The sequence below is a fragment of the Mya arenaria genome, chromosome 14 (assembly GCF_026914265.1).
Source record: "Mya arenaria isolate MELC-2E11 chromosome 14, ASM2691426v1".
Taxonomy (NCBI): Eukaryota; Metazoa; Mollusca; class Bivalvia; order Myida; family Myidae; genus Mya; species Mya arenaria.
Window position 1 is genome coordinate 43326554 of NC_069135.1, and position 22154 is coordinate 43348707.

At 32.6% G+C, this 22154-nt stretch overlaps 1 protein-coding gene across 1 annotated transcript in view; it reads right to left on the reverse strand.

Moving 5' to 3' along the window:
- Positions 1-22154, reverse strand: part of LOC128217800 (metabotropic glutamate receptor 8-like) — a 91237-nt gene that overhangs the window by 67979 nt on the left and 1104 nt on the right. The window lies entirely within an intron of this gene.

Genomic DNA, 22154 nt, shown 5'->3' on the forward strand with positions numbered 1-22154 from the left:
TGAAACACAAAACGATATTAAATTTAGTCAATTGGACATAATGTTATTTTGCCAAAAAAGGTATTACCAAAATGGAAGCCGCATTTCGAAACTCTTAAATAGCTAATTGATTAAGCAGACATATTGATTGCTTTCTAGTGCTTGCTCTTTTGTGTGAGTTTTCTTAAAATAAATGTGTCAAATTTGTCCATTGAATAAGTTTAATCCTCCAGATAGTTTTCAGCATCTTAGAAAGACTTTTTTCCGGAGAAACTGTAGCCTAATGATCCACGGTACATCATACTACATATTTCTATCGAGCTCATACCTGTACTAATACATCTTAAAAGAGACTGCTCAATACAATCACTTAATTTACCAATGGTAGCTCCATTCGGGTTCTGTTATTTTTTTGGAATGTATTCCCCATTTTCATGAATACATCTTCATTCTCTACGCGGAATCCTAGGTAACAAATGTTATAAAACGTACCGGATAACGTCTAGTTTTGAGTGACTGTGCTAATATAAGAGCCATGACGACACGATAAAAAGCCGTGGAAAGTCGCTAACCAAAAATTGGGTTATCAGCTGTAATTCTTACCTCCAAACGATTTTGTGCACTTAATGTCCACTTCATGCCTCAAACGGCTTATATAAAATCGAAAATTAATACTTTATTTCAAACAATTTTTCGAGAACACCACACATGAATACATAGGTATAACGATATAGAGTTAGGTAATTTCACACATTCCCCTTTAGAAATGTGTACAAAAATAAATCTAATAATTTTAAACAAATACATTGATCAGAAAATAGAAAAAGGTAATTGTGCTCCCGCTGTTCCCAGCTTTCTACATACTATTCAACTAAGTCAATCTAGCAAATACTAAATGAACAATTCAATGTCTACCACTTTAGATATGTTTTATTCGTTCAAACACTTGTCCTAATTTCTTATTTCATAATTATATACATGTATTAATATTTTGACGGAGAGACTTTCGGACAATTAAAATGAGATATATATATAGGGTTGCTTCGTGACTGGGTTACTGTCATAATATTTCATGATAAACGTTATGCTTACATAAACGAAGTATGATCGATTGTTGCGCGTCTGTGTATATCATTACAGCTTTAAGAGTTTTGTTACAGATACATACTTGTTATAAAGACGGTAGCATTACTTAAGGCTTGAAAACATTCTTTGGGATTCCCACACGTTATTGACGTAACGTCTAAGAGTATTGCAAAAAGCTTCAATTTCTGAACTTCGAGAAATCTGATGACGGGCCACTATTGATCCGGACGATATCTAATGAGTCTTGTTGAGTTATTATTTTTCTATCAAAGAGATCCTGTATTACTACTCCAGTGAGCGCTAAGTTCCTCATAAAGATACAAAAATATCAAAAATAGTTGGCGGTTTTTAACAAGGACAACACTGCCTGCGTAGCTCAAACACAAATTACAAATGGATATATGTCAATAGATGTACATTTTAATACCAGCAAAGATGAATAGAATGACAGAAACAGTCTACTTAATAAAACGCAAATAAACATTTTCAACAGATGGAAGTGAGAAAATAAAAGGAAAGCACAATGTAGAGTTATTCATTTACATTAAAGAGCGTTTGATTTGACTGATGATTCTTAAAAATGGTGTATCGCTGCATACGGTGCTTTGGGCGTTGACAGTAGCTCACCTTCCAGTGCTGTCATAAAACAGTTTCAATTAAAACGCGATAACTGTCATATTTATTTGATGCTCGATGACGCCAACAGGAAAGTGTGCTAAATTTCATATTGCATGAACACTAATCCATTTCTGCGATGAGGCCTCTGTCTCATTCTAGACAAAAGCATCTTGAGGTCTTGTTTGTATTTAAAAAATGAGTTCAAGCATATAAAACGAGTTGTTTTGTCTGTTGCATCTAACGTTGTATGCGGGGGTTTTCGAGACATATCTTGTGTTTCGAGACGTCAAAAATCTAGATCCAGTGCCTCGGAATCAATCAAGTTCAAAATATAATTAGTTCCCAATGTAAAGACGTTATTGATTGAGACGGCATGTAAGAACGTGTCTTTGATCGCATGCTAATATGTCTTTGGATTAATTAAATTTTGCCATAAACGTACCTCTTGTTGTGAAATTTGCTCTGTCAGATAATTTCCTAGTCAACAAGAATAACAAATATAGAAATAAATTTATCGTTATGTCAATAACCAAGACGTAAACATTCATATCATGTTCTTTGCTTGGTTGCAAATCATTATTGCAGTTAGTATTTCATCAAAACCAATTGATATATAAAGTAAACACTTCTCTATGGCATTAGCAACTCCCATTAAAATTGGTTTACAGTAGCTTGACCAAAACTATTTCCATTGGATTGTTTGGTCAGTCGAGAATTATGAGTGGTTGATTAACAATTAAAAAGAGAACAAGAAACAAAATTTACCTTGAAGGCACTGCAGAAGTCATAAAATATTAGACTCGGGGCATTTTGAGTCAGTTGGATGAAGCATTTCAATATGCTGACGCTATTACGCGATGCTATGCGCAACCCCTGTTTCAGCCAGAAACTCTACTAAAAATTAGCACGGAAAAAATCATCAATTCTTCAAAATTTGACAAGATATTTAAAGTATATTAAACCTAACCCAATTTGACTGCCAAAATGCATGTCCTCTTTAACAAAAAAGGACAAAATTGGAGAAACTGATAGGGGACTTTGCAAACGTGGGGGATGTAAATCTATGGCGTGATTCATCTTAACAAACATTTTACACAAATTGAAAACAAAATCTATCCTTCAGTCCTTTGTTGTATTATACGCAGCAACAGACACCTCTGATCTCAATATTCATAAGATCAGTATTCTAGTTTTGTTCGATTGGTGAACGAGCAGAATGGTGTGGAGGCAAGGGACACAATGCTAGTAAACTATGACGTAGACCGGGAGCAGGAATTAATTACAACCATATCGTTATATACTCAAATTCTTGTAACTTTTTAACATGAACTTATGTATCAAAGGTGTTCAATTGCCTAAAACGCAAAATAAACAAGAAGTGTCTATAATAAGGTACTCGGCTATGGTAAACCGGCGGGATGACTAATGTCCGAATGGTTTAAATGTTTGACATGATATATAGATTTGTTTGGTTTAATTGCTGTCGGTTAATTCCTGGGTCAGTGTAACTGTTTGAAAGGAATATCATAACCATGGACAGTATTACAGAGTATTTCAATGTTTGACTAAACACTGTTATTAAGAAATGTTTCCATCCCTAAAAAGGTAATAACACGTCATGTGCTGATCAAAATTAATGAAGGGTGTCAATGTGTATGACCAGCAGGAATCAAGCTCTTGCAAACATTCGTTTAGACTATATAGACCGACATTTAAGGTATAAAGCCAGTTTGTTTGTGGCTTGCAACTAAACGCTCTTATAAAATATAAATACATATACGCTTTAATGAAATATCATTATAAAAATAATATTTAACGGTACATAATGAACATAAAACAACTCTTCGTACTACTTTCATTTTATATGTTTGAATTTTGTTCTTAATCTATATGGCAGCAATTGGTCAGCAGTAACCCTTTACTTTTATCAGATAATTGGTCATGACTTAAACCTGACCCGAAATGACGTTTTTGTTAAGTTGGTATCAACACAAGGAGGAAAACAAAGCAGGGTCGTATTACACCAAAACAACAATGTCCAACAAACGATATATTATATTATTGTTAGCGTTTTACCTCGTTTTATTAACCATTTAAAGATAATCTGTCTTAGTTTTCTGGAAAAAAAAAACGTTTGTAGGAAAATAAAATTCGTGGACTTGTCAACAATCAAGAATCTGAAGAAGTCATATCCGATACTCCTTTATTTTATTTGACTAATTTTACAATTACCAATAGGATTTCTAGTTTATAAGTTTATAATGACAAATCTTAATTTTGTTAGTTCCTTTTTTGTGAATTTCATAGGAAGACAGTGCTTTCAGACGGTCTAACGTTGGACGCCACGTTATGAATTTAGTTTTTATTTACTTAGGAATGAAGAGTGGTATATACGCATCCATGCTGGATATCTTCAAGTGTAATTGTAAGAGCTAATAGCAGAAAGTACCACATAAATGTTGATGGATTGACCAATAAAGTATGGAAGAACCGTTCTTTGGACTTTTTGAATCCTTCCTTAAAATAAAGTTAACCAATTGTGATCAATTAATTGCTCAGCGACATACAGTAGTGAGTGCTACTTAAGAGCAATATGGTATTTTCTTATTGGAGAAATGATGTTTGGTATAATAAGAAAACGTATACATCTGAGACCTGCTCCCAATATAACAAAGTCCAGTCTCATTTGACTTCTATCACATAACAGCATATAATTATTCTAAATCGGACATGTATTCCCCTTTTTGATGCGCTATGTCTCATTACGCATTCTCTCATACATCATGCGATTGTTTCTAATAATCAAATAAGGTCATTAATAATGCATAGACCAATAGAGAACAAATCATTATGTATGAGTGTTAGCTCTAGCATTAACTTACTTCAGAATATTGAAGGTTTTTTTATCAACATAATTTCTGAGATAATGCGATTTTAAATGAAGTAAAACATGTCAAGTTTTCAATAATGTTAAGCTGTAATGTACTATATGGTGTTGAAGTTTCGTTTGCGAAATGAATTTAGTAGTTCATGATATTAGGGCCTGCTCTCATCTGCAATTCAAGTTTTGTTTCGGGGTTCTGCATTATTTTTTAAGTACATGTAGTTGATACCTTGGACATTGCAATTAATTATTATAAAAAAAATATTTAAACTGTGTATGCGACATTTCAAAAATATACTACGTTCACCCATTTTGAAACCAAAACATTAAGAGAAAATGTAAGTAGTATTCAACTAACACTACGAAAACATTTTTTAAGTTCAGAATTCCACTAAATGAGTCCAAAACATAAAGAAAAAAATCCTGTAAAAAACTTAACAAGAAAAGGAACTTCAGTCATGCGAATACAAATATAATATTGCGGCTGAATTTTAAGATAGATGATGAAAGAATATACAAACATGCCTAAAACCGAGTATCAACTGGGTGGTATTCATCATTTGTCTTACCTTGAACTACGCAAAACAGTCACAATTTGGACTGCAGTATAAATAACGTAAGTATCAATGCCATGAATTTAGTTAAATATATATGACCAAAGTAATGGTCAGAAACGGTCAATTGATTATCAACAAATCCAACAAAATCTGCTCGCACAAATTGTCGATGTCTTTATCAACAAATCCTACATCATTTGCTCGCACAAATGTTCAGTGTCTTTGTGAACAAATCGCACATGATCTGCTCTTACAAATGGCAAATGTCTTTGTCAACGAATACACAATAAAGGCATAATCTGTCCACTCGTACAAATGGCCAATGTTTTTGTCAACAAATCCCACATAATCTGTTTGCTCGTGCAAATGGCCAATGTCTTTGTCAACAAAACCCACATAATCTGTTTGCTCGTACAAATGGCCAATGTCTTTGTCAACAAAACCCACATAATATGTTTGCTCTTGCAAATGGCCAATGTCTTTGTCAACAAAACCCACATAATCTGCTCGTACAAATGGCCAATGACTTGTCAACAAATCCGAAATAATCTGCTCGTACAAATGCCCAATGCCCTTTTCAACAAATCCCACATAATCTGCTCATACAAATGGACAATGCGCTTGTCAACAAATTCAATATAATCAGCTCGTAGAAATGGTCCATGTCTTTGTCAAAGAATACAGCATAATCTGCTCGTACAAATGGTCAATGTAATTGTCAACAAATCGCACATAATCTATTCGTGAAATGGTCCGTGTCTTTTGTCAACAAATCCCAAATAATTTGCTCGTACAAATGGTCAATGTCTTTGTCAATAAAATGCCACCTAATCTGCTCGAATAAATGGCCAATGTCTTTTATGATAAAATTACTTGCTATGAAGTGACAGTGACGGTAAACTCAATGAATGGTGTTTGTTCAATTGTCGTTATACAATTAAATGGATAGTATATAAATTGTTTTATACCGACAAAACAAATTAACGCAGTTACATTTTACTCGCAGTGGATTTACAGTTTAAAGTTTGGGTATGTTTGAGAAAACTGCATAATGACAAGTTATCTAAACCTTTAGTTAAATGTCAAGAAAAAAGTAGATGTAAGAGCTTTCATAAAAGAGAATATGTGTTCAAAGCCGTGTTCTTGTAAGAATAACTCAAATGTCAACTTTACAAAAGACGCACACATAAGCGCACACAATTATTATTGACATTTATTGTATCATTAAATTGATATTGGGCTTACCATGTCTACAATAATATGTCAATAAATTTATTTTGTTTTCTTTATGAGTATGAAAGACATAAAAATATAATCGATTTATCAAGGGATATTCCCGTGAATGATTTTTTTCTAGTTCAGAGGTCCGATTACCTCTGGAAATAACAAAATCAAGATTTTCTTAAGAAACAACGGAAGAGCATTATCTAATTGGTTTAGGTATGCTGATAATTAAAGAAGTCCAACTTCAACACAAATTATTTATTTATGAAACAACGTTTCGGCCATTCGGCCTTCATCAGGTTGTATGTATATAATGAACAGGAAATGACGTCAACATCAAATGATGTCAACGTTGATAACGTCAAAATATAGCATACATTTTTGCGTAAAATAATGTCTTATAGGATCTAAAGAGATACAGTTATACTGGTAAAATGCAATATAGATGCATAAACAAACATCAATAAACCAGTATAAACTATGCAACATTAAATAGGTTAAAACAGTTATAAACCAGATTAATTCTGTGATTTTTTTTAATTCTGCAAGAAGAATTAAAATAATATTTTTGAATTCATACCATTAGGAATTACTGTGGCAAGAATGTGCATCCATTTACTCTCCTTTAATAATCGTTTCCAATTGTTCTCAATTTTAACGATTGGCATAAAAGAAAAATCATTGAATTGGTTTAGGGAAAGAGATATATATAAGTAAGAAGACATTAGAAGACATGAGAATTATAATTAAAGACATTAAACATTAGATCATGGATAGTCCAATTCATATTATGAAGACTTTTCAAAACAATCTTAACATGTAACTGTTAGATAATTATTGCATGTATATATAGTGTTATTCAGTTGAGTTGAGTGTCTGTTAGGCCTTCAACCGTGTTGGTTGTTGGGCTCGTCCGTATTATTGACAGCTATAAAACAATCAAATCAGAGAGCAGAAACTTTCTTGCTTGATCTATTATTCGGCTTTAGTGAACACAGCTATTTTGCTCTTGTATTGTTTGGGGTCTACTTTCCTGATCAAGATGTCGTTCAATGTGTAATAAAAGTAACATAAACGTAACATAGGTGACGTGATTTAAGCAATACTTAAACGATCGATTGTTCCTGTTTGTTTTCGTATGCGTTTACAGTTTCTCTTGAAATAATGCGAGAGTATACATCGAGTGTTTATTGTTTGACTTGCATATCCAGTTTTGATACAGAATATCGTACTTAACAAATTATGATAAGAATTTTAAATCGAATCGCAAATGTAAAACGTTTAGCTATTGCGACTGTGAGGCATATTTTTTTACTTTAATTCAAGTCAAACTGTGACAAATGGACTGTCAGCAGAATTGACAATATTACCGATGTAATTTCACAGATACCTTTCCCGTACAGATGATATGGTTAGAAAATGATTACATTTCTTAACGACGTCTACTGACAATTAAGCATGGGTCTCTTTGAAAGTAATTACCACATTGTATCGTTTTGCTTCGTGATTAACATCAGGAAGAATGAAAGCTTTTACAAAAAGGTACAAAACCAATGATATGTATATGATAATATATTGGGATATGCCATATTTAATATGTTATTGTATCTAATTCGGCCAACCGAACAACAGAGTTGGGGGAGGGGGCTACACAATTGCTTCTCATCTCAGTCTTTGCATAGAAAATATAGGGAAATAAATCATATCATTAAATAAAAACCATAAAAATCACGAAAAAAATATTTATCTTAAGATATGAAAATCATTCGTGTCCTATTAAACAAATGTTATGGTTGAGATTGTTTGTCATGGAAATGTATCTGAAGAACACTTTACGTACATTTTCGTTTTGGTTGTATGTTTTTGTTTTTAGCGTTGCAAACGTAAACTGCGCTCATGAATGTGGGGTGGTCGTGCTTGTCTATTTTATTGCTTGTTTCCTTTCTGTATTCAGCTGTACCAATAACGAAGAGAACCTTACATTTCTTTATAATAATATTAAATAAAATAACAATAAATAATATCAGTCCGAATTCGCACAATTGTGTTTCTTTTGTTACAAAGAAATTTTCATTATATTGTTCACAATAATTACGCAATACCGCTTATTTAACGTTAAATAGCTGACAATAACTAACGTATTAACGCTTGTTTAAACACTGTCCTCGTCGTTTCATTCTTACTTAAAATGCCACTTTAACGACCTTTACAAACGGTAAATATATAGAATGCTTGAAAAATACAATTGTCAATTTTCAACTCTGAAATACATGGATATTCATGAAGGATATCCGCATTTCATAATAACATCACAGTATACATATATCGTAGAAACATCAAAAATTGTTACTGTATATGCAATATCCAGATTTCATATCAATTCCGGAACTTTGTTTTTTTTTTCTAATTGAGGCCGATGTCGGAAAAGCTTGGCCTCAACATTGATGAATAAATAATTAAAATGTATGTCTTGCTTTGATTGGTATAGTGCTCATGCTTCAATTAATTGCACGTAATATAGTTCAATAATTCAAAGGCAAGAGTAGAAAAGACTAGTATAGGGAGTAGTATAGAGAGTAGTATATATAGGAGCATTCTCGTACTTTCGCTCTGCGACATGGTACGCGTCTTCGTATTTACACATTCCGAGGTTTGCATACATAAGTATAGGCATTCGATTCAATAAGACCATGTTCACGTGTTTTCTTTTACACTCCATTTATATACGGGCCGTGTTCTATTTATTTGTACAGATTCAATTCACACCGTACTGACCTTTTTCTTGCATCGGGAACAACCCACCAAATAGTATATCTCCGTCAAGACGAAGTTTAAAATCATCTATTCCACTGCTTGATAAAAGTGAAAGACAACCATTAATGCGAATAACACACTGGCATGAAAGCTATTTAAGCCATCTGACACAGTGTGGAATCAAAAAGCCTTTTCAGCTTTCCTACTGTCCTTTTCGTAAAATATTTAAAGCAAATGATATTTTTCCTAGAAATTGAATTTAAAAAACAAAAACAGTTAATTGACTGAAGGTTTCAAGATGCATTAGTGGCATTAGAGACTCTGAAACACTTTAAATTTTAATTCCCATGCGAAAAAGCTTTATCTGACATTAATGTTTTTGATGTGAGGGTAACTTCAATAATGATATTCGCTCTGTTACACGAAATTAACCGGTTATTGAACATTATACATTTCAAGGTTGTAAGACAAATCGTCTTATTCTACTACAGTATTTAAATCAAATGAGTTTGCCATTAACTAAAATTACAATGGAAGAAAAACACAGGCCACTGCCATGCACTTAGGATATAGATTTATTAGCTTATATTGTTGTTGTTGTTGTTGTTGTTGTTGTTGTTGTTGTTGTTGTTGTTTATTTCCTCTTGATTATGTTTTCGTATCGAAACATATTCAAATATACGTGAATCTAAAATAAAATGCATAAATCAAGAAACGAATGGCATGAAATAATCGTTAAACCATTCTCGAAATTGTGCACTACGTTTCAGTTACTAGTAAATGAAATTATCGACAATTTAATTCCCGCGAGCCTTTTCATTGAATTCATTTTCCTGGTACATTATTTTCCATATTTCTTGCGTGCATTGCTATGTCAACGGACGACGGTAATAATGTCTCTATTTGTTAATGCCTTACAACAAGATGTCGAATAACAATTTAATGGCATTCCTTTACGCATATTGATGTTAGCACATATCCGTGGGCAAATGACAATCGACGATTTACCCCCTTTACTGTAGCTTCATATGATGTTGAGGTTAAACACCACCATTGTAAAATGATCATTTTTAGACAACAGCAATTACCAGAAATCCTTGTATCCCATTTTATTGTATTCTTTTTGAATGTCTGAATGTCTTTCTGACCTTTGGTAGGACTTTCTTTTCTTTAGACATCGAAGCGTTTCTTACAGAACGCACCGATCGTGGTTTCTGTTGGTACTAAATTTTATTTAAACAAACTAATAATGAAGAAACAATAGGTCTTTATAATATATGTTATAATGGTATGTCCATCTACCGTTACGTGAACAAAAAGTGTCATCAAACTCGTAAAGTGATTAAATAGTACCTATGTTTATATTGCATAAGACCTTGCAAAAGTTGTCTCCGTGTTGTCAAAGTCAATGCATCGCGCATGTCTTGAGCTGTTAATGTACGCTGATTAAAACGAGTTTCCCTAGCAACTAAACATAACATCCGATTAAATAAATCTAGGCGGCTGTACGACATAATTAGTCAAGGATTAGGTATAAATGTTCTAAGGACTATTAATGTTAGTATATTACGTGAAGAGCTAAGTAAAAATAAATGATATTATTTGTGTATAATGTTATGGCCAAACAGCGACCATGGCTTCATTGAAAAATAATGTATGAGCAGTTATGAGGGAATCATATAAGGGTAAAAATGTATTAATTTTCAGCGCGACGACGCTTTGTGTTTCAAGTCAAGTCAAGTCAATACATTTACTCACTCAAATCCATGTACAACATAAAAATAAAGAGGTTTATAATAATAACAATGTAATGCAAGGGTTCGAAGTTTAGTAAATATAATGTGATAACATAGTACCATATTCAAATTACAAAATAAATATCAAATACTCAATCTGTATCAAAGTAAATAAACGGTGTTACACAGAAAGAGTGTCACTTGTTATCAATTTCCATTACGAGCAACACTTAAATATATACGTTGGGAACACCTGTATCTCCTTACAATTAATTAATTATAAATATCAACTAGTACAAAAAAACCATCATGTATAACATACCGTATATAACATGGATAAAAAGAAAAACGAGAGATAATGTCATAATAAACGTTGGGATTGTGAAAAAAGAAGCATATTTGCAAAAGCCTTTAAACCAATTTACTGTTAGCATCGTTGTAAAATGAAGGAAATTGTGAATACAAGTCTCCATTTCTTTCAATTTTAAACAAAGAAGCCGGTTTCTTTCGGAAATAATAACCGACGTTAATGACTTTAAATTACAATTGATTTTGTGTTTCTTGTGAAGTAATCACCGCAGCTCGCTGATTATGGTGGAAATGAACATGCAAAACATGTTTTTATTTACTGCGAACGGAAGACTTTCGAACAATTAAGGAGACAATCCGTGGTTTCATGTTTTATGTCTTAGTAAGACAGCATGCAAGAATATTATAAGTTTCCATCTGATGTATTAGTGTACATGTGTAATGCACAAAGTAAAACACAGGATTAATATTGAAGAGCCTTTGTTTTGGTGTCTTAAGGAGTTAAGCAAGTTTTACGAAGGGATATTTTTTCAGATATTTGTTGCAATAAAGTACTTCTTCATGGAAAAATATATCGAATTATATTTATATTTGTTTTGAAATAACACCAACATTTATTCATTCAGATAAATTTGAATGCATATGAATAGTCTGTCCTTGTTTAATGACGTTGCGTGTCACTCTTTCGTGACGGTTAGTATCAAATACTAAGCCTTAAAACAACGTCTTATTTAATGGCTTCACAATCGGGCTTGTTCTTGCAATTTCTGTTTTATTATGACTATATAAAACATGTCATATTTCAGCATCGATATCTCCATTTCTAGCGTATTTGACTCACCAAGTAGAGTACGGGCCTACGATAGCTAATTATAAGTATTCAAGAAAATGCTAAGACAGCGAGTGATATAACACAAATGTATTGTATTTCCATTTATTGCCAATTTATCAATTTTGATTGTGTGTGATTTAACAAACCGACGATAAAAACAACAGTAGAAAATGAGAGAGATATTACCACTGATAACAAATCGCTGCCTCTTTCTTTTTCTATAAATTCATTGTTTTCATTAACTTATTGCATGTGCGTCGATAAGATTACCAATAAGGTATATTCTTGAAAGGGCGATGAAAAAGGGAACGGTTCCCCGTAAGCAGATGTATCGCGGCATCATTTATTCATCCCAAGTCAGTTATTAAGTGTGTTTGACCTGTACAAAAATATTCCACAACAAAGAATGGCTTCACTTCTTTTATCCTTTCACAGTTGTCTCAAAACGCAAGAGGTTTTCTTTACAGCGCTGTTGTTGGTGATTGAAATTAGATATAAGGACCGTTGCTTTGAACATTTATTTCTAAAGCATGCGGAATATTGGTTTTATACTGTTACCTTTCAGTAAAAGTCAAGGAATGACACTGCATTTTTTTTCGAATTCTAAACATGAATCAATAGTTTCCGAATACGATTGATTGATAACGCATGTGTTAAATGGGCTAGACACCAGATGGTCCAAAAATCGGCTATGTATATCATAATATCTTTTCCTTGAAAACGAAATGCCAGACTGTTCCTAACGTTAAATTAGCGTTAACTAGGAGCTTACTCAAGATAAAACAAGACCAGACAAGACATTAAAGATTAGACATTTTATTTGTGATTCACTCAGACTGACAAAGACATTTATTGTTTTCAGCTCCTAATTAACGCGATGAAGTGAACTGCGTTAAAGAAAATCACTAACGTTAAAGGGTCTAGACAGCAGATGTTACAGGAAAAAAAGGAAATTGTCAAAAACTTGCATTAAATTGTTATCGTTATGTACAACGCATTGAATCTTACTTACTGATGTATCACATCGCTTAAGATACATGCTTTTGCGCATTGTCTAGTTTGTAACCCTCATGTAGAATGCCATATCATATGTTGAGCATCGAAACCGGTGGATGGCATAAGCCAACTGCAATAATTATAATAAAAGAAATTGTCTAGTTTGTAACCCTCATGAAGACGATTTCTCTTTTTACTCGAATGTCGATTGTATGCCGCAATACTAAATTTAATATGATATATTTTGAAGCATATTTTTTAAGAAGATCTAATATGTTTAATTGTATTGAGTTGATGATAAAAAAAACTGTTAATGATAGAACTTTGTCAATGTTTGTGTGTAAAGCGTTTGGATTACGATGTTCTTTTTTATATATTATAAGTAGAAACATATACTCTATTCTCTTTTTTAGACCTAAGACTAATTTGTATACAGATTATCTATTATGATTTGTAAACTCATTGACATATTGGCGTATGTATAATGCAATACATTTACTAAACTTAACTATCTGGGTCACGGTTAGTGCAATATATTTCAAACAATGTTGCTTCCAGGCGTTGAAAGTCCCCTTTACGCTTGATATCGCCGGAATTCGCACCGTTCTGCCCTCTGTTTGCTGCAGAAACAACAAACAACTATTGTGTGTCCATCCAGGTTACAGATCATTTATTGATTTCATTCCAATGGATATTTGAAAATGAAAGACAACCAAAAAGGTTATAATTAGGCTTTGGAAATATTCCTTGATTATATTACATACATGTCTTTTTCTGAATGGAATGTACCATCAAGACACCCATTCTGTTTTTATATAATTGTTTTTGTAAAAAAAATGAATAGCTTTGAATTAAGTTCAAAGTAACCAAATAAATATTTGAAGGCTTCAAGATACAAAAGCTTAGAATGGTAGCACACAAAATGTCTTTAATGCCTCCGGGGCATTTTGAACTTTCAATTGGCAACTCCAAAATGAGAAAATACGTTATCTGATATTAATCCCTATAATCATGTTATTGATTGAAAAAAAACAGTTTCACATTACTTTTTACACAAACTTCCGTATTTGATTTCGTCTATGTTGGCAGCAAATCTTCTATATTGTCATTACACGTAAACGTTGCGCACTCTGTTTAAATATATATCGGCCAATATTTACTGGAAAATAATCGCATATTATCGCATATTAATTAGTTTCTGTTTATTTTCAAAAAACTTCCCCAATTTAAAAATGTTCCTATAAGTGCATGCAACTTAACTACATTACAGTAACATGAAGGCATTGTCAATTAAATTCCAGAAAGGCTTGATAGCGGGCCAGGGCCGCTGAATTAAATTCCCGCAAGGCTTGATCGCGGGCATTGTCCTTGTACTTGATTTAAAATATTTATTACGTGCATTGCTTTGTCAACGGACGAAAATAACAATGTCACTTTTTATTGATGATTTCTAAACCTTCCAACATTGTTTCGAAACGCAGTTTAATGACGTGTCTTGACGCGATGCACATTTCAACGGATCCGTTTCGATTTTCCAGATGGAAACCACACTCATTGAAACATTTTAGCACCTGGCTGAAACGATGACAGCAGCCCTGGTGTACGGCCAAATAGGTATAGATCAATGGTGAGTACACTGGCCAAACCTGAATGAAAATATTTCTGTTGGTAAGGACGACTTTCTTACACTGAGATGTTCAAGCGTTGTTGATAACTGATATCGCCCTTACAAAACGCTACCATCATGTTTAATATTCAATTTCATTTGAATATATATATATATATATATATATATATATATATATATATATATATATATATATATATATATATATGTTTCGATTTCATTCTGATCTTAAGGCTTGGTTGAACTTTGCAACGAAGTTCTTGTTTTATTCAAAAGCTTCGTTTACCAAATATCAAACTAATATATCAGTTATACACACCGTTGCGTGTGTGGAAACCTGAATAATAACGTGTTAGGCTCTTGTTGATATAACCGCTGTTCTACAACAATACATTCCACATATCGATAAATAATTTCCATGATTCAGGAAATGAATATGCTTTCAAAAGATATTACCGAAAATGGAAATATATCTGAGCTATAAAAGTGTGTAATCATTAGTATTCCATATAATGTTTTTTTTTTATCAAAGCTCACACCTTTATAAAAAGATATTCTATTCAGTATCAATACATACAACGATTTGACAAAATATTATATTTTATAGCATAAGAAAAGATGATTTTTTTTAACTGGCAAAATTAACCACTAGTCTGTTTGTCACATGTGTAGAATGTAGCTTATGTCAGAAAATTGTAAATAAGTGATATTTATTAGTATGATGGAATTTTACTGTATGTGTATATATTGTATGTTAAACTGTTCAGAGATGTAGGAATAAAAGTATATATAAAAGTGCGTTATTATTATTATTCCATATTATGTTGTGTTTTTTATTAATTACACGGTGCAATTATGATTGAATTATCATCAGTTGTAAATGTTTTCTTCCGACAATGTAAAATATGACAGATGATATTCAAAATATATATGTACACCAGAATATGATATTCACAGTATCATAACACTATCACCTTTACGTGACGTAAAAGCTCACACCTTTATAAAAGATTTTCTATTCAGTATCAATACATACAACGATATGACCGATGATTCAACGTACATGTATATGACAAATGACAAACGACAACGTCGACTGAAGACAAGAATAGATAATAAAAATAAATGGCGAAATAAAAATAGTTTTTTACGAGCAAATGTTCTAAAACAAGGTCATAAAGTCAGTATTAAACACCTTTGCGAAAAAGCTTGTCAGCGCGATAAGTCGAACAAAGGCTCCCTGAAAACGAATGTACCTCGGTAACAAGTATTTGTTCCAATTTAACTATAAATTGGATGTGGCAAATACAAGAATATTCCCGAAGAAACTATGAAGCCACTTTCCTTTCATATAGTTATTGACATGCAAATAAAGGGGATTACCTCGCGATAAATGAACATAAGAGTTGTGGTTTTCCGAACATAGTTTTCAAATGTATGCATCATTGGTGATATACTGTTGGTCTTTCATTTGAATTTATGAACTCACACTGCCTGGTGGTTAGTATTTTTCCTATCGAGTAGAGAGTTCAACAGTTCAAAAATACCAGCGATTGAAGACGCAAATGTTTGAGTAAATGAGAATAAACATTTATGTAAAACTAAAAAATGTTTAAGGGACTTCTACTCGTTTTTAAGCAACTCAATAGAACAAAGTTCCTTTGTATATGTATTGCATTTGGGCTTCGATAAAATCCAAACATTGTTCTAACGCGCAGGTGTCAAAACTACAAGTATCCAGAATATGGACGCCAATTTTTAAACCACGCAAAATGTCCGGGTCTCGGATAATGCAAAGTTTAATATCATCGAGTCCGACTGCTTGATAAAAGTGAAAGACAACCATTAATGCGAATAACACACTGGCATAAAAGCTATCATTTTATTTAAGCTTTCTGGCACGGTGTGGAATCAAGTAGCCTTTTCAGCTTTCCTACTGTCCTTTTCGTAAAATAGTTCAAGCAAATGATAGTTTTCCTAGAAATTGAATTTAAAAAACAACAACAGTTAATTGACTGAAGGTTTCAAGACGTAGGTGTGGCTATAGAGGCTCTAACACACTTTGAATTTAAATTTCCATTGGAACGCCAATGAGGAAAAGTTTATCTGATACGAGCTCGTATTAATGTATTTGATGTGAGAGTAACTTCAATTATGATATTAGATCTGTTACACGAAATTGACCGCTTATTGAACATTGTACATTTCAAGGCTGTAATACAAATCGTTTTATTCTATTACCGTATTAGAGAATAAATGTGTTTGCCTTTAACTAAAATTACACCGGCAGAAAAACACAGACTACTTCCATGCCCTTAAAATATAAATTTATTAGTTTATGTTGTTGTTGTTTTATTTCCTCATTACAACGTTTTGGTATTGAAGAATGTTCAAATATACGTGCATGTAAAGAAAAATGCGTGAATCAATTAACTAATGGCATGAAAACTTTTTTAATGGCATTCCTTTACGCATATTGATATTAGCACATATCCGTGGGCAAATGACAATCGAGGATTTGCCCCATTTACTGTAGCTCTATATGATGTTGAGGTTGTAAAATCGTTACATCAGTTCGTATAATTTGGTTAATATAAAACTTTCGCTTATTGAAAAAAGTTTAAGCAAATTTAGTGAAAAAAGCATCTTATAACTAAATAATTGCTTAGTATTCAAGCAAATGCTAAAACAGCGAGTGATATAACAGGAAGTTGGTATCTGTCCATTTATTGCCAACAAAGCATTGAATATGTCTGATATAACAAACTGCTTCATTGCGATAAAAACAATACTAAACAAAGAGAGATATTACCACTATAATTTAAAATCGCTGAATCTTTCTATGTTTAGAATTAGAACAAGAATAAACTAATTGCATGTGAGTCAAGAAGATTACCTATAAGTTATATTCTTAAAAGGTCGATAAGAATGGGAACGGCTCTCCGTAAGCAGATCGATCGCGCCATCATTTATTCATCCAAAGTCAGTTATTAATTGAATGTGGCATGTACAAACATATTACACAATAAAGAATGGCTTTATACTGCTTATATCCTTTCCACAGTTGTCTCGAAATACAAGAAGTTTTCTTTACAGCGCTGTAGGTTGTGATTGAAATTAGATATAAGGATTGTTGCTTTGAACATTTATTTCTAAAGTATGTGGAATATTGGTTTTATACTGTTCATCATTCAGTAAAACTCAAGGAATGACACTGTATATTATTTCCTATTCTGAAATATCATTCAATAGTTCCCGAATACGAGTGATTGATACGCAAGTGTCAAAGGGGCCAATTTCTCGAAACTTCTTATGCACAACACTTTTACAGGCTTAAATTGCTTATTTCAAATAGCCAAAATTCATTCATAAATTGAAATGAAAAATGGTTTGTTGTATTTATTATATAAGATAATTCGCAAATAATTGAAAAACAAAGATAGTAAGCTTAGCTTAATCCGGTTATAAGGGACTTAAGAAGTTTCGAGAAATTGGGGCCAGATGTTCCAAATATCGGCAAATTAGTATTTCCTCAAAACATGCCTAGAATTGTCAATGCGATCTATTAGTTAGTACCGACGCTATTCTTTTAACTTACTGGGAGTTACGTTGTAGACAACCGTAGTAAATTTCGATTTAGACAAATGCGCAAAAACTGCGAAAGATACATGTGTCGTAAGCGATGTGATACATCAGTAAGTAAGATTCAATGCGTTGTACACAACGATGACAAATTTATGCAAGTTTTTGACATTTTTTCTTCTTGTAGTTGTAACATCTGATGTCTAGTCAATTTAACGTTCGCTTCAGTCGCGTTAATTATGAGCTGACACAATAAATGCCTTTGTTAGTCTGAGTGAATCACAAATAAAATGTCTAATCTGTAATGTCTTGTCTAGTCTTGTTTTGTCTTGAGTAAGCTCCTTGTTACGTTTTTTTAAAGTTAGCAACGGTATGGCATTTCCTTTGAAGGAAGGGATACTATGATAGAGTTGTTTAGTAGTTTGTTTGTTTTTTTTGTTTACAACAAAACAAACATGTATGCTTAATTAGAATATATGTATATTATCTCTTGGTAATGCTTTAAATGCAAAAAAATGGTACATACAATGCAATTTATCTAAAAGAGTAAGCAGTTCATGGATAGCTCAAAAAGAGTCGGGAATTTCCATCACATGGTAATTACCCATTGTGACATATAGCCAATAAAATTCACTATATAGTATCCTCATATCATGCCAAGAACAAGACAGATAGAGTTTGAATATATTTGAGGTTAAAAGAGCAAAATATATTTGGAATTATAGACCAAGTGTATAACCTCGGTGGACTTTACTCATGCGGTTTTATGTCCATTTCTCGGAAAATACACTTCAGCACTGATCATGTGACAAAATAAATACAAATGGTTAAAGTTTAAAAGTTAAAAGTCTTGGATAAGCTAATCTCCATATTCGGAGTGGGTTTAACCAATGGTCTCTTATTATAAAGCCAATTATGTGTCATATAATATTACATTGGGGTCAATTTATGTTTAAGGGTATAGAATTAGATTTTTTCACATCAAAATGATGCATTGTTTGGACTGGCAATAAATCCATGTTTAAACTTAAAAGTTATTCATCTCAATATCCCTGCATTTCAGTTATGCATACATTGGCTCTTTTCGATAAACTAATGAATCCAGTCCCAAGTCACGGGTCTGAAAAATGAGGTATTGGTAAAGGTCCAGTAATTGTCTATCTGGGTCACGGTTAATGCGATATACCAGGCGTTGAATGCCCGCTTTACGCTTCATATCGCCGCAATTCTCACCGTTCTGACCTTTTTTGCTGCATAAACAACCGCAAACTTTTATGCGTCCGTCTATGTTACAAATCATTTATTCCAGAGGATTGTTGAAAATAAAAGACAACCAAAAAGGTTATTATTACGCTTTGGAAATATTCCTTGATTGTATTACATATTTTTGAATGGAATGTGTCATCAAGTCACCCATTCTAATTTTATATAATTGTTGTTGTTTTTTTGTAAAAAATTGAAATGCTTTAAATTCAGTTCAAAGTAGCCAAATGAATATTTAAAGGCTTAAAGATTTAAAATTTAGAATAGTGGCACATAAAATGTCATTAATGCCTCCGGGGCATTTTGAATTGAACTTTCAATTGGCAACTCCAAATGAGAAAAGACGTTATTCTGATATTAATCCCTATAATCATGTTATTGATTGAAAAGAAAAACAGTTTCACATTACTTTTTACACAAACTTCCGTATTTGATTTCGTCTATGTTGACAAAAACGTTTCCTAAGTCAATAAACGTACACATTACGCACTCTATTTCAATAGTATTCGGCCAATACTTACTGGAAAGTAATCGGATATTATACCGCATATTCAATAATATAAGTTTTCTATTCATTTTCAAAATACTTTCCCAATGAAAAATATGTTCCTATAAGTGCATGGAACATAACTTTTAGAAAACTACATTACAGTAGCATGAATGCACCGTCAATTTAATTCACACAGGGCTTGATCGCGTGCTGATAGAAAATGCATATTGCAATGCAATTGGTTCTCTATGTGAAAATAAGGTGAGTACACTGACCAAACCTATCAATATATTTCTGTTGGTAGGACGACTTTCTTACATTGAGATGTCCAATGGTTGTTGATAACTGATATCGTCCTCACATTACGCTACCATCATGTGTTGAACAGTTAGATTCTTAAGCTGATGATATTTATGCTTATTAAATTGGATTCGTCTAGTGACCTAACAGAACAAAAGACATCATCTAGAACGGAATAACGAAATAATCCGTTAATGAGAAAAGTACATTGCTAAGGTTTCTTAATGCTAATAAATCACGTGATATACAAGGTAAAAATAATTAAGCCCTGTACCTGGAGTGATGCACATCCACAGACACCGCATGGACACAGAAATGGTAAATTTAAACAATATGTATCAAAGATATATTTTGATTTCATTCTGGTCTTTAGGTTGGGTTGAGCTATGCTACGAAGTTCTTCTTTCATTCAAAGCTTCTTTTCCCAAATTTCAAACAATTATATCAGCTATACACAACGTTGCGTATGTAAAAATCTGAATGATTACGCGTTAGGCTCGTGTTGATCTGACCGTTGACCCACATCAATACATTCCACGTATAGATTGGTAATGCCCAAGATTCAGGAAATGAATATACTTGAGATTGTCAAAAGATATTACCGAAAATGGAAATATATCTGCGCTATAAAATATCGTAATCATTATGATTCCATATTATGTTGTGTTTTTTATCAATAACATGGTGCGATTATAAGTGAATTATCATTAGTCGTAAATGTTTTCTTCCGACAATGCAAAATATGACAGATGATATCCAAATTGTATATGTACACCAGAATATGATATTCACAGTATCATAACACTGTCATCTTTACGTGACGTAAAAGCTCATGTCTTTATAAAAGATTTTCTATTCAGCAACAATACATACAACGATTTGAAATGATGGTTCAACGTATATTATGTATATGACAAATGGCAAATGACAACGTCGACTGAAGACAAGAATAGATAATAAAAATAAATGGTGAAATAAAAATATTTTTTACGAGCAAATGTTCTAAAACAAAGCCATAAAGTCAGTATTAAACACATTTGCGAAAAACATTCTTGTCAGCGCGATAAGTCGGACAAAGGCTCTCCGAAACCGAATGTATCGCACTCGTTCAAAGTCAATAATAAATTGGATGTGGCCAATACAATATTATTCCCGAATATACGATAAAGTAGCTTCCCTTTTCTTCCAAATATTGTCTTTACATGCAAATAAAGGGGATTACCTCGCGAATACTGGACATAAGGGTTGTGATTTCCCGAACATATTTTCAAGTGTATGCATGACATTGGTTATATATTTTTGATCTTTCATTAAAATTCATGAACTCACACAGCCAATTGGTTAGTAGTATTTCCTGCCGAGAAAAGAGGTTCAAAAGTTCAAAAAGACGAGTGTTTTAAGACGCAGATGTTTGAGTTAATGAGTATCGCCATTCTTGTAAAAATAAAAATGGTTAAAGGGACTTCTTTTCCGGTTTTTAGCATCTCAATAGAACAATCTTCCATCTGAAAATAATTTGAGGCGCTCCTACTACCTCCTATAGCATTCAGATGTGATATATAGTTTGGAATAAGCCGAGTAAGACGTCTTTCTTATGCTTTAAATTTACATTAATATTTACATTAGTGTTAAAATGAGCTTGGAAATAATCGCGACTTTTCGGAAAGTAAATCACCTGTCGACTAACCATGTGGTATATACAGGCAGCCAATGAAAATAAATGGCGGTCACTTTTATGCACATATCATGCCAAGCTATGGCTTTAAGGAGGGAATGATATTTAAATTAGTTTTAAATTTGTTATGCAATTGTGTCGTTCACATATAAATTCAAATATATTCTACATCGCCGCTTTTAATCAGGCTGATCGAAAATCTATTTAGTGGACAGGGAGGTAATTAAGGTAAAAAGAATATT